Source organism: Lissotriton helveticus, chromosome 1_1, assembly GCF_964261635.1.
Source record: "Lissotriton helveticus chromosome 1_1, aLisHel1.1, whole genome shotgun sequence".
Lineage (NCBI taxonomy): Eukaryota > Metazoa > Chordata > Amphibia > Caudata > Salamandridae > Lissotriton > Lissotriton helveticus.
Genome location: NC_136057.1, coordinates 526,877,083 through 526,892,022, shown reverse-complemented (window position 1 = coordinate 526,892,022; position 14,940 = coordinate 526,877,083). Strand labels below are relative to the sequence as shown.

Sequence of the window (14,940 nt, the reverse complement as noted above, 5' to 3'; positions counted from 1 at the left end):
GCTCCAGATGACTTTGTCTTCTAAGGTGAGAGTGCCATGCTTAATCTGTGGCATGGTTGCAGGTGGTTGGCACCAGGACTTACTTTTCATCACCATACGTTGACCCGGAATCAGAGAGACAAAGGCAGAGAAAGGAGAACGCAAAAGGGAGGGACAGATAAGAAAACAGCGAGAAAGTGAGAAAGCAATACAAATGAAGACTCTACAAGAGTCAGATAAAGAGACAGGAAGCCTAGGAAGGTGGAAGAAAGAATTGGCCTTGGTATTCAGATTCTTTGGAATTCGCAGCACCTGCAGTAGCGTTATAAGAGAAACTTTTAAACATTAGGGAGTAGTGAATCATTGTTAAACTCCAGTGACGTAGATCTCACTGTCGCATACGTAATATGAGACTAATTCATTCTCCTGGTGAGGATCAGTGCATATGTAGAGATAGTGTATGCCAGAGGCTGCCATTTCAGCGTTGTTCCTTCCATTCGGGCCAGGCGTTTACGTTTTTATGTTATATTAATGTACCAGTATCTGTTGATGCTTAGCTAATTTGAAATAAGGGCACGAAAAAGAAATAACGAGTTAGCTCCTCCGGAGCCAAGCATTCCGATGCCGCCCATCTCTGACAGGCCCTTTTTCAGGAGCAGCAGTGGTTTTCCATGTGATGTTTCACAGATGAGCAAGCCTTGGGTGTGGAAAAATATCAGGCATTCTGTGGTAGTTTATGTCTGGAATTTAAAACACATGTGCCACCCACTGATCTCTTTTTAAGCTGTTTTGAGACACCGTGCTGGTGTAGGGCGTGTAGCAGGTCTGAATCTCTGCAGAGTCAGTCTGTAAATAAATGTTGTGGAAATATCAAATCGTTTAAACTTGTTTTTTACATAAAATCCTTACACCAGGTCACACATATTTAGCTAAATACTGTACAGGCTTGTTTAAAGTTTCTACCCCCTTTTTTACCATATCAGCTTACCTTTATATATCTGATCAATTTGATGTTGTTGCTAATGAAAGAATAGGCAGCAGAAGGTGATTGAAAAATTGACAATTGAGATGATCATTACATTAGCCTTCCCGTGTGTCTGAAAACCCCTGTGCATATAGCTACAAAATGTGGAGCACGACACCCCCACACCTCCTTTCAATAGATATAAGTTGGTGAAAGAAATGGTGTCATCAGTTTCAAAGCGTGAGGCTTCTTCACAAGTATTAATTCTGCAATCTTCCATCTATGGGGAATAAAGGACCCTCTTGTAGCCCTTGGCTTGCTCAGGGTAGTCAAGGTGGCCCAGTTCAAGGTCTGCTCTGGGGCTGTGGTGTGGGCTACTATCCCAGTCCACAGCCATGCAACAGACAACACCCAAGAAAATCACTGTCCATTCAGTGATTTTACTGATAAAAAGAGAAAGTACTCTATTACAGCCACACTACTCAATACTAAACACTAACTTACGAATGTATAGCTTGAAATACCTGTGGTGATAGCACATCAATAAAAGCAGAAATATGTTCTGATAAACAGCATATACAAGACACTTGGGGGCATATTAACAACAAGTTTCTATAAACATCGCAGAGAGCGCTTAGCGCTATTTCACATATCGCCGGCTATTGCTGGGTTTCAACGCCGAGATAGCGCGTAGTAATATAAGGCTTATCTCCGAGGCGATATGAAACCCAGCAATAGCCGCGAAAAGTGCCAGTATTGCCTGAATAAAAGGAGATAAAATGCAGGAGATAAGGAGATCCTTGCTGATTCGCCCCAGTGACCCTAACCGTACAATCCACCACGAATTAAGTAGACGGCGTAGTCAATTTATAAGCAGGTGTTAAAATCCTGCAATAAGGGGGCTTAGCGCGATTAATCTTGTCGCTAAGCAGGTCTGCTGCAGGCTTGTTAACGCAAAGCCTTGTTAGCGACTATTTCCATGTAGTTTAGCTCCGGAACGCCTACTTTGCATGTCATTAGCGATGACACGCAGGGCGATAAGAAACCGGGAGCAAACTCATGGAAACTAGCGCTAACAAGGCTTAGCGCAAGCTTGCTGATGGTGCGCTGTGAATATCGCCGCTTCTCTGGCTTTCAAAGCCAGAAAAGCAGCGATATGGCCCTTGAAGATATGCCCCTTAGGATTGTACCCTCCTATAACAATATTAGTTAATAACCGTAATGATTGACTACACAGGGAAAGTCGTGTTTTAATCCTGGTGCTGTGCTTCAGTCGTCAGGAGTGGGTTCTTCAAACTTACTGGACTTTAACATTTGCAAATTCTTGGTGAGCCTGATTTTTACAGATCTGCCTCCTCACTCAGGCTTCATCGCCAGTTTCAGATCTGATGCAATAAATAGGAATGTATTTTGTACATTTTTCACGCAAGATATAGGGTCGGATCATAGAAGAGTAGAGTACCTGGCAGATCCCTTTGAAGATCCCACTCTCCCGGGCAAGAAAACAGTGCATTCTGACCAAATACATTCTGAAATTATTCTGGCTGCTTTGTTCTGGACCAGAACACGTGAAATATTACACCTCCAGAGAGGTGCGTTGTACAGACCATAAGGCAGGACACTCAGCAAACTATTTCAGGCCATTATTTCTAAAAGTGCCTGACTCATCTGTTTTTTGAACTTTTAAGGTTTTGTGTTCTTTGGACTATTTCTGCAAATTAATTTCTAAAAGAAATTCAGTATGTAAGTGCTTCTAAGGAACGTTATGGGAATTTAATCTGTCTGCAATAGGTATGTTGCGTTAAAATAGGTTAAGAAGAAAAGAATTATGACAACTAACCTATTAACAGGTTACAAGTATTAGGATTGAACACGCGCCATGGCAGGGAGTTGGTTCATTATTACAAATAAGAGGACCTACAAAGACGCATCAGTGAAAGAGAGGAGATGTGTTAATCTACACAGAATAGGTATTGATGGATATATGGTTCTTCTCATGATGATGCCATGTCGCTACAAGCAATAATTCCGATTTCTTGGCGCAGTTTGGGTGGGCGTTGGCAGGTTCTGGGTGAGGCCCAGAGCTATGTAAAAAATCTGCAATGCGAGTGTTTTTTTAATAGATTTCTGGTAATGGAGTTTACTCCTGCTCCACAATGATTGGCAGACTAGAGGAAAAGTAACAGAAGACAGTAGAAACATATTTTCCGAAATGGGAACCTTTGCTTCCTCATATCAAAGAGTTAAAACCCCCATATAGTCAGTATGACAACTGCTGTCTCAGCAAGGCTTTCAGAATGTTCTGGAAACCGAGTTTGGCCAACTCTTCCAAAGATCCATCTCCCCATCACGTGAGGAGCCTGGCCCTCCTACCAGTCTCATACTATTTCAATATCCCTCATAAGGATATCTCATTCCCAGTCTTGAGGCATGGGAAGTCTTTGTCCTATCCAACTGCTCACACTCCCAGATTAGCCTTTGTAATGGCAGAATGCTTTACTGCAAGCCTCTTTGGAGTCCAATGACATAACCAGCCTTTCTTAATGAGGCTAGACCTGGGAGCAGCCCTGAGTACTGGACTCAGCCGCACTCCTTCACCAAACTCAGAATGGCGGTGGCAAATTATCATCTGAGTTCATCGTTGTTGGCCAATACACCTGGAGCACCTGATCTCTGTGAGCAGCCACTGACTGAATCAGAGTTCAAACCACTCCTTCCTTATCTGACTGTGAGAACACCCTTGCCATTCCACCCTTTGAATTTCACAAAGACATTATTGTTTAATGTATTTGTACATGATTCTAACTAAAGAGATAAGACCATGCAATGTCTCTTGCCCTGCATTCCAGCGGCCTACAATATGTATGTAGGTAGTGTTTATGTAGCATGAACCAAGGCAGAAGGCTGTGAAGCACAGTACAGATTAAAAGGCAAAGATATAGTCAGAGCAAGATTGGACTCTTCATTCATAGTTTGCAACATGTTTTGTGCTTTCTATATAGTACGTGTTCTTAGCTAGAGAGTTAAGGCATTCTATGCACCCCTACCCTGCCATGCCCTTTAGCACTTTGTTGTGCTAACCTGAATTGCCATAAACTACTGCTAACAGTGATTTCTTTGTTAGACCTTACTGTAAGAATCAGAGCAGGAAGTTGTAGAAAATGATGGTTTATTAACAGCACAGCTTCAGCTACAGGCACATCAAAGTTCAAGCAGCAACTGACACCATGTAGTAGAATGCATCATTAGCAAAACTCTGTCAGGAACACAGAATGCTAGGAAGGATCTGTGCAGCACATGCAGTTAAAGAAACAGTACAGATTGTAACACATCCCCCTCCTTAACAATTAAATAATGAGAGAAATGCATTACACAAAATCCTGGAAAGAATTTGGTCTCTTTCTGATACGCGAATTATCTTTGACCCTGGACGCTACAGATTCGGGAACAGAAGGAAAACAGGAATCAACATTGGAATCATTACCTTGATCATTTTGTACAGGACATTTAGCAATCTTCCTAATATTCCAAACCTTACCATCTTGGGTGATGACTGAGTTACTAAAAACTCTTTTAACTTGAATGGGTCTGCCAAACTTACTCAAACCTTTGCTGACAACGAAAGGTTTCTGAACTCTGACCCAATCTCCCACACATAGATCATGCTCCTTGGTTCTCCATTTACGGTTGTACCACACAGCTGATTTGGCTTGCTTGTCAACTACTTTATTGGCAACCTCCTGAATATCAACTGCATCCTCACACACACTTTTGCACCTCTCCTTAAGCCACCAAGGACACACAGATGACGCAGGATCCTTGCCCTTGAGCAACCTAAAAGGACTTACTTCTGTGGTGGTATGAGGGGTGATGCGATACATCCACAACTTTTCCCTTAACGCATTCAACCAATTACCTTTTTCCTTAACAGCATCAACCACAAAACCTTTTAAAACTCTATTAAAACGCTCAACCTGTCCATTCTCATGTGGCTCGTACAAGGAAGTGCGAATATGTCTGATATTGCAGGAACGCAAGAAAGACTGCATCTCAGATGAAACTAGCTGTACTCCATTATCTGACACTAAAACAGCAGGACTACCTTCCCTCGCAAAGATCTCTTGGAAGAATGAAATAACAACCTCAGACGTCACCTTACCAACAAATCTTACTTCTGGCCATTTAGAATGATAATCTATCAATACTAATGCAAAACGTGAGGTCTCTGGAAGAATGTGGAAAGGACCCGAGATATCAAAAGCTACTTTGCTCCATGGCATCACAGGCCATTCAACAGATTTAAGAGGAGGAACATGCAGCTTTAACATTTTGTCTTTGGCACAACAATCAGGACAGTCCCTAACAGTTCGGTCAATGAAACGGTCCATCCCTGGCCACCAAAAATTCAGCCTAATCAAACGCTTCATGCTAGAAATACCAGGATGCGCTTTGTGTGCCAAATTTAAAATAAGTTCCTGAACACCAGCAGGTGGAATACATTTGTCAGATTTAAACACAAACTTCCCTTGAAAATGCAACTCATCAGCAACATTGAAAAATGGGAGTAAATCATCCCTGATCTTGGTTTTGTTTGGCCAACCCTCCAACATACATTTACCAAGTAAATCAAACTTCTCATCCTTGTCTTGACATTCCAACCAAAATTGTTCAGAAATATCCCGATATTGAGAAGACACAACATCAGATAAACTTAGTACAAAATCTAACTCCTTCAAAACATTGACCTTGTCCTCTTTATTGTCAAACGGAAGACGTGACAGACAGTCAGCCGTGACATTTTTTTTTCCAGGAATATACTCAACTGTAAAATTATACTCTTGCAATCTGGAAGTTAACCATGCAATCCTGGCTGTCGCATTCCAACCACCCCCAACCGATAAAATATTTACAAGAGGCTTATGATCTGTTCTGAGAACAAATTTGCTTCCCCAAATATAGATTCTGAAATGTTCTATTGCCCAAACACAAGACAACAACTCCCGCTCTATAACTGCATACCTTCGTTCCGTTTCACTCAAAGTTCTTGAGGAAAATGCGACATTCCATTCAAGCACCCCATCATACTGGGATAATACACAACCTAAGCCATACAAGCTCGCATCTGTTGTGATAATACATTCTTTACCCATCCTAAATGGTTTTAGAGTGGGCGAGTTAACAATTTCATTTTTGATGCTCACAAAAGCTTTTTCTTGTTTAGAACCCCAAAGAAAATCACTATTTCGCCTTAGTAATTTTCTTAACGGCTCCATCTTTGTGGCAAAATTTACCACGAACTTACTATAGTACTCACACATGCCAGAAAAAGACAGTAGCTGTTCTTTGTTAGCTGGAGAGGGAGCCTTGAGGATAGCTTCCACATTAGATCTTTTGGGAACCAGCCCCTCCCCTGACAATGTGTGACCCAGATATTCAATTGATTTTTTGAATACATTGCACTTGTGTGCTTTAAGAGTGAGACCAAAATCCTCCAGTCTACTACATACTACTTCCAAATGTGAAACATGTTCAATTTCATCTTTAGAAAACACCAAAATGTCATCTTGGAAACATTTAACAAATACATCACAGTCTTTAAAAATATTAAACATTACACGTTGGAAAACTGAGGCTGCGGATGCTAATCCGAACGGCATCCTCCTGTATTGAAATAAACCCATAGGGGTGATAAAAGCTGTGTATTTCCTAGAATCTTCAGTTAACTCAATTTGATGGTACGCAGACCTAAGATCAAAAGTGGAAAAGATTTGCGCACCATCAAACAACGAAACAAGCTCATTAATATTTGGCAAAGGGTGGCAATCCACAATAATATTAGAATTGAGCGCCCTTAAATCCACACAGACTCTCAAAGATTGATCAGGTTTCCGCACTAAAACAATAGGCGAAACCCATTCTGCAGATTCGATAGGCTCAATTATATTATCTTTAAGTAAATCATCCAACATTTTCTTAAGCTCATCTCTAACATTTAACGGAACTCCTCTAAGTTTTTGTTTAACTGGAACAGCACCTTCCTTCAATTTAATCTGATGGTCGAAATTTTTTAACTTACCCAACTGATCACTGAATACCTTATCAAATTTTTTGCTCCAAAACGAAATGTTACTGCACTCCCCCGCACTAGGATAAATAGAACCAATCATTTCCTGATCGGTACACATCGAAATGGGATCTTTTGCTCGTGGATTTAGTTTAATGCCAAGTTCCCATTGATCTTGCCAACCTAACACATTTATACCCTTCACAGCAATGTATAATTTAATTTGAGCCACTCTGCCTCTGAATGTTAACTGAACATTAAAGAACCCTTCTATATCAATCATGTATCCACTGAAACCTTCTGCTAAGATGTCTGATTTTTGCAAATTAATCAAATCACAAACATTGCTTAACTTCTCATTAAAGTAGTCTTTAGTAATGATGGTCCAAGGAGAACCAGAATCTACCATAAGCTCAATAGCAATTGAGAAAACATGAAAAATACACTTAGGGGATTTCCTTCTTGTTATTAGAGTACCACTACTTTGAACAATAGACACAACATAACCCTTCTCAGGAACTTGTTTTTCCTCCTCCACTTCATTTAGAGAGGACATTTTCGAAGGTGTTATGCTGCTGGAGGGCGGACGTGATGATGGATTACCACGCCATTGTGTATTGTAACGTCTTTCCCTACAGACACTACCATAATGTCCCACTCTACTGCATACGTTACAAGTTTTGCTTATGGCCAGGCAACCTTGAAATGATGCAATATGAGACCTGCTACCACATCTAAAACATGACCATGTATTATTTACACCCTCTGGTCTCCTATTGCTAGTGTTTACAGAATTTTTACTTTTTGATTGATAGGATATAGTATTTCTCTCATTCCATTTAGCTCTAACAGCACATACTTCCTCTTCAGAAATGGTTTTACTGGGATTGGAACTTTGTTTATCCACAATACCCATCCACTTTTCAGATAATTCAGTTGACTTAGCAATGGCAATAGTTTCCTCTAAATTGGGATCACCAATACACCATAATTTATCTTGAATCTTTTTGTTTCTAACATGCACAATAATCTGATCGCGGATCATTTCATCGGCCATTGCACCGAAATTACAATGCAATGTTAGAGATCTTAAAGCTGTGAGAAAATCGTCAAAAGATTCTTCTTGCTTTTGTGCCCTGGTATAGAACTTAAAACGATTTAATGCTATATTGGCTGTAGGTTTAAATCTTTTTTCCAACCTACTGAGAGCCTCAGTATATACATTTAAAGAATCACCACTCCCTGAAGCAACTGTAATTTGTGGCAAAGTCCTAAAAACTTCTTGGCCTTCTGAGCCAAGGCAATGTAATAAAATACTTTTTTTTCTTTCAGACCCCATTCGTTCCCCATCAATAGTTCTCATATAGTTGAAAAACTCCTCCTTCCATCTAGACCAAGGCATGGGAGGGTCACCCTTAACTTGTAAAAACTTGGCTGGTGGATCAAACTGCATCTCAAAGTAGTAATGTGCTGTGTAAATATCACTTCTATGATAACAAAATAAATAGCACTGACTTGTAAAGTAAACTTGAAATACATATAATACTAATGCAACAAAAAAATTCCTTCATTTTAAATACATGGGAATTTTTTTTTGACTAGCAATAATTAATAGCACCCTTTGGATAAATAACTGAAGATAGATAACAGCTGTAAAGCTGAGTCTTAAGGGTCGCTGTGAATAGTACTTGCAATTCCAAGCGTAGAAGCAGAAAAACAAACTTATCCGATGTGATGAAATGGCAGATAAAAACACAATTATAGCGTGTCTTGAAAAACGCTTGCAGAATAAAATAATAATTGCGTTTCCCAAAGTTACCGCTTTGTTTATGGTCACCGTCTGATTCAAAACGAAATGCCTCACTCGAAGAAAATGTTTCCGTCGCTTCAGCGCTTAGCCGTGTATTGGTTGCTAAGATACGCTGCAACAAAATGGTGGCACGTCGTGTCAGCGTCAAACGCGGTGATGTAGGCGCGTTGCACGTGGTGACACTGTTGACGTGGTGACGCTGTTGAACGTCTCGGTGAAGAGATGCGTAGGCAGTATCCAGATGACACGCTGATAACGAGGTTCGGAAAGCAGAAGGAGGTGAGGCAGGAGGATTCCACAAAGCACGTCAACAGTTGGAATTCCGGTGAGTCAAACTGACGTGTTCAATAGCCTTCAGTCGCTCGAGCCCAACTTGAAAATTTGCCACAATGCACAAAAATCTCCAAAATGCACTTTAAATGCTCCGAGACTCGGGCGTTCAACAGAATTAAGGTACAGATGAAACTGACCACGGTGTAGGTCAGAAAAGGCAATGTAGTAGAAGTTAAAATCTGAAAATTGCCGAGATCTCCATAAAATATTCAAAACTCCGCTCCTGTGCTGTAGATGGCTGGAGTGGCTTTATCCTTGTCGCCAAATTTGTAAGAATCAGAGCAGGAAGTTGTAGAAAATGATGGTTTATTAACAGCACAGCATCAGCTACAGGCACATCAAAGTTCAAGCAGCAACTGACACCATGTAGTAGAATGCATCATTAGCAAAACTCTGTCAGGAACACAGAATGCTAGGAAGGATCTGTGCAGCACATGCAGTTAAAGAAACAGTACAGATTGTAACACTTACCCTTGTGAAGAGACTTTCTATCTTCATGCTGATCATAGCTGCTGCTGTGATTAATTCCTTTTACCTGTTTTAACGGTTGCTACTGCAGCTGTTAGGGAACTCGACTGAGTTTCCAAAACTACTCTTAATGGGGAGTTTGTCCTTTTATTAGTTGTTAGTCTTTTCCTCCAAATTATAGTTGCTCTTTTCCAAAAAGTATTCTTTATGGGTTCTCGCTAGGATAGGCTAATTCCTTTATGGCACCGCTAATATTTTGTATGTTTGTTCAAACCAAATATTCTTGATATTTCTGTAAGCAGATTTATTTGACTAATCTTACTATAAAGACCAACAATACAGCCTAATCTCTTAAAGATAAAATAAGCCTTTCAATCTTCATTAAACGTCTTATCATTGACTGAACATTAAATGCTGAAAAACATTGAATATTTTATAGATGTGTTTGGGTTGTGCTCCATTCTAATATGATGGCAAAGATTCATTGACAAGAAGTGGCATAGAAATTGGAGGTTCCCTTAGTAAGTTTTAAGTGGAGCTATTTATAAACTTTGTATGCGATTTCTACGCTCCCTGATGTTACTGGTTGTTTTTAACGTATTGCAATTATACTTTAAAACATTCACATAAATTAAAGCATTAACTCTGATTGTGAGAAACATAATCTCATAATTCACATATATATCAACAAACATATACTGTTATGTTAACATCTCTGTTAGACCTCCATGCCTGAAGAACCTGTAATCTGGGCAATTGGAGTGGGAGAGAGCGTAGTGTTTCTCATATTAAAAACATTTTGCTGCATTACTGGTTAGGATTATGCATAAGAGCTTGAGTTGGTACTTGGTATATTAGCAAACACTACTTTATCTACCCCTGACACACTAATCTGCAAAGATTCCTCCTTGATGGAAATGGTCAACATATTGGTCAAGTCCTCACAGGAAGCTACAGATTGGGGAGGTGCTGGGCCTAGCTTTATGTGGTTCTTACCATCCATTTGCATTCTTTAATGGAGATTATATATTGTTAATCAAAATCATGGTGTATTACATTTCAGGGATAGTAGGGGCTTAGTTTAGTTTATTTGGACTGGATTTTATCCTTGGAATACTTTTAACATCCCATACTCATTAGCTAGCTGAGGTGATTGAGCTTGCAGAAACATAATCTACTCACATTGCTTTGGTGAATCTGGATGCGGTTTGGCATTGTGAACTGGGAATTTCTTTTGCTCATATTAGCAGAAATGTGCATTCCTATCCTGTACATAAGGTTGCTTGATAATCTAAGATGCACCTGTTCAGTTAATTATAAGGCCAGAGTGGCTGGTTTGATTAATATCATGAAAGGTAAATGCCAGGGTTTTCACCTGAACAGATGATTAATGGACTGCTGAAAAAATCAAACATTCACCCATAGTCACAGATCTAAGATTAATACATTATGTTTTTGCTCTCCACTCAGCCCCAGTTTGGACCCAGCCATAAGCAAATCAGTCTTGCCCCGCTCTTCATGGGAACAGTCCAGACCCAACTGCCAGGCCAGGCTCTTCCTGGACTGGAAACAGGCCTCCTGGAAACGGTTTTGTGGTATCACCCTTCATCAGCCAGGCTAGCTTGTATCTAGTGGCACAATGACCACAGGACCCACTTAGGGCGACAAAAGCAAGAAGAACAGATGATGGACAAAATGCTGAACAAATCAAACATTGCCCCATAGTCACAGATCTAGGTTTAATCCATTGTTTTTTGCTCACCATGCTACCCCTAGTTTGGACACAGCCATATGCAAATCAGTCTTGACCCTCCTTCCCATGGGAACTGTCCTGTCTGAACTACCAGGCTACGCCCTTCCTGGACAGAAACAAGCTTCTTAGGCCCGTTTTTGGGATATCGCCCTCTCATCAGCCAGGCTAGATTGAATCCAGTGGCACAGTCAGCACAGGACCCATGTCTGAGCATAACTTTCCCACTTAGGGCGACAAAACCAAAAAGAACAGATGATGGAGGGAATGCTGAAGAAATCAAACAATCACCTCGTCACAGATCTGGGTTTAATCCATTGCTTTATTCGCTCACCACGCCACCCCAGTTTGGACTCAGCCATAAGCAAATCAGTCATGACCCTGCTCCCCACGGGAACAGTCCAGCTCAAACTGCATGACAAGGTCTTCCCTGGACTGGAAACAAGCGTTCTGGGATGCACAATGTTCTCCGTCTTTATTAAACTCTTCACTACCTGACAATGAGCTGTGCCTAGATCCGAACTCAACTTATTTCATGGAGGAGCATGATTGAATTCTAGTATTTGGTTATGTTTCCATACATAGCATAACTTTGGCATCCTCCATACTGAGTGTTAAATATTCCAATCTCACAGTTACATATTATTAGATAAGGGTATCTATAGCTATTACTGATTTATACACTAAATTATACACATTTTTGTTGTTAAAATTAGGGAATAATTTAATACCTGAAGGTAGCGGCCCCTGGCTCTTCTATGTAGGATCAATATAATAATAAGAATTGGCAAAGACAACCGGTCTCACCGTTGTCAGTTGAGTAATTTTGTAAGTGTGTGCAGGCACTTTTTTTTACTTTCTATTTCCTGATCTGAGTCGGTACCATAAAAGGTTTTTTCTCAAAAGCAGTTGGGTTGTTGGGACGTAAGCCGAAATGTGTGGGTGGTGTGGAAGCAACATGTACATCAGGGTAGTGGGAAGCAACACAGAGGGAGAATAGCAGGAGCAATATGGGGTATGGTGAAAGCAACATGAAGGGCAGAGGGAAAGTACATGACACTAGTAAGAGAGAACAATTTCAAGTGGGGTTTGGAGAAGCACACGGGCAAGAAAACAACACAGGGGAGAAGCAAACGAGGGTGAATGCAGCATTGAAGAGTGTGGGGCAGAAGCCCACCAGTGAGAGAGAGAGCAATGGGGAGTGTGGTGGAGGGGAAAAAGAAGCTTATGTGGAAGATAGTTTGAAACCACATGCACTTTCATGGAGTGCTTAACCAAAAAGAAAACAGTAGTGTCTGAAAAGTAAGCAGTGGAAAGGAACAAGTAATGAGGCCGTGCTCCAAGGGCGGGACAAACAAAAGAAGTGTAAGGAAAGCCCACACAAGCTAACAAATAAAAATAGCATTTGGGAGTGAGAATAAAGCCACCTAATGGAAAGCAATGGCAAGCGCCCCTTTAAGCTGACAAGTCTTTTTGCAAAGAGACAGTTTATGCTGCACGGGAGGCGAGACCTGAAAATGCCCATACTCCAACATTTTACAAATCTCCGTTTCAATGTAACTTATGTTTTCTATTAAAATATTTTATTAAGAATTGTATTAATTCCTTTTTACATTACTTTGGGTGGGTTAGGACAGAAGAATGTTGACTCTCCCTGATTTCAGGGTTATCTGTTTGTGAGTAATTGACACTCTCTGATTTCACGGTTACCTGTTTGGGAGTAATTGAACCTTGGGTCACAGAGATTTACAATTTAGCATGCTAATAGTGCATGTTAGTGAAGACCAGCTCAGGTGTTATTGTTTATATTTGAACATCCTACATTTTCAAGAAAATTATTTAAAGTTTTAGCAGATTGGTGTTCTCTTTAGAATATTATTTGATGCTTGGCAATATACTGCACTAACATTATTATTTACAAATTTAAAATAATCAAAATTCATCGGGAGAACTCACATTTGAATATGGTGATTAAGGGACAGGACTTGGAGTTTCTAGGTTACACCCGCTGGCAATACAAGATTGTTGCACTTAGATTTTTGGAAATACACCATCAGTTTTTAATTTAGTTACATCTTATTTTAGTTTATCTGCACCTTCATAGTTTTAAGATCACATTAACACTTTCAAAATGTCCATCAATCAATCAATCAATTAATCAGGAGTTTGTAAAGAGTGGCTACTCAACTGCGAGGGTCTCAAGCCACTGGGGGGGGGGGGGAGTGAGGGAGCCGGTTATCCGTATGGGCGTGGAGGTTCATGCGAAGAGCCTGGTCTTGAGGACTTTCCTTATTTGGGTAAGCCACAGGAATTGCCTGGTGTGGAGGGGTAGGTTGTTACAGGTGAAATGTGAATCATGCACTGTATGTACATCTCTGCAATAAGGCTGCGTGAATCAAGAGCTTCATGTAAATCTCTGCGATTAGACTGGTTCAAAGGATATTCTTTTCAAATTGTATATTATACAATACGAATTGGCTGGGCTGAAAATAAATTTGGCAGTTGTACTCAGTTGTTCTGATAATATTAAAAAAATTAGCCCTTCCATATCTCTTTTTTGCTGTAACAATATATAAAACAGTTTTAAATATATAAATAATTTGAAATAGGAGAAAAAAATTAAACATGTGACTTAAATATTGAAATTACACACTTTATTACTAAAGCTATGTCTTCCAAATGCATTTATTGAAATTGCAAAAAGTGAGAGATAACAAATGTAGCATGACATAATATAGCATGACTTATTCAGCTCAGGGTATCAATGTTCGTATCCATGAAACAATTAGGCTCCATATTTCTTTGTGTCTACATTCAGTATTGCTCTGTATAATTGACATCCGTAGTCCTAAAGAAAAGGTCAAAGTAATTTTATCTATTTAAAATTATTGGCCATAGTGTGTTATTTTAGGTTCTCCCTCCATTATTTTCCATGGGAGTGTGGCAGTACTTGTGCATGTCTTGACTTACTTCAAGGCTGGGCTAGTGATCATATACTACTATTTTGTAACCTTTTTGGCTGCAGTAACTTTAAAGGTGTAGTTTTTGAAAAGCAATTTGCTTACTCTTTTGTTGGTTGATGTTTGCAGTAGCCGGTCCCTCAATAAACCCCTCCTTACTTTTCCTTAAACCACTCCCATTTTGTAATAGAATTTTACATTTTCCCACTACTCCCCTGGTCCCGACCACATTTATTACTAAATAGTAAATTTACATGTGTGGGTATCACCCCATCAAAAAAAGACTGGAGAAATGGCGATGGAGGTTTACAGTTTGTGAAGTGCATTTTGTGGTAAGTAAGTATAATTACTTAATGACCTAAAGCAGTTTGGGAATTAAGCCTTCAATGAATGGCTTAGAAACTTGGTGAATGCTGGTCAGGAACAGAAAGAGGTGTAGATTCTGAGTAAAGTGGAGAGTGCTGCGGTGGGACTGGCAGGGGAGATGGGAAAGAACTGATCCCTTAGCAGGAGAAAGGTACCACTGAGGAGGTGAATTGAGGGCAAGGAGGTCTGATATTTCTGTCACTGTCGTTCTTGAGGAGGGTTTTGGCCATTAGAGCCGTTGGCGGG

The 14,940-nt window shown here is 40.2% G+C and overlaps 1 protein-coding gene across 1 annotated transcript in view; it reads left to right on the top strand.

The window, feature by feature from the left end:
- VWF (von Willebrand factor) overlaps positions 1-14,940 on the top strand; it is a 1,169,185-nt gene that overhangs the window by 19,321 nt on the left and 1,134,924 nt on the right. The gene's annotated exons all lie outside the window — the stretch shown is intronic.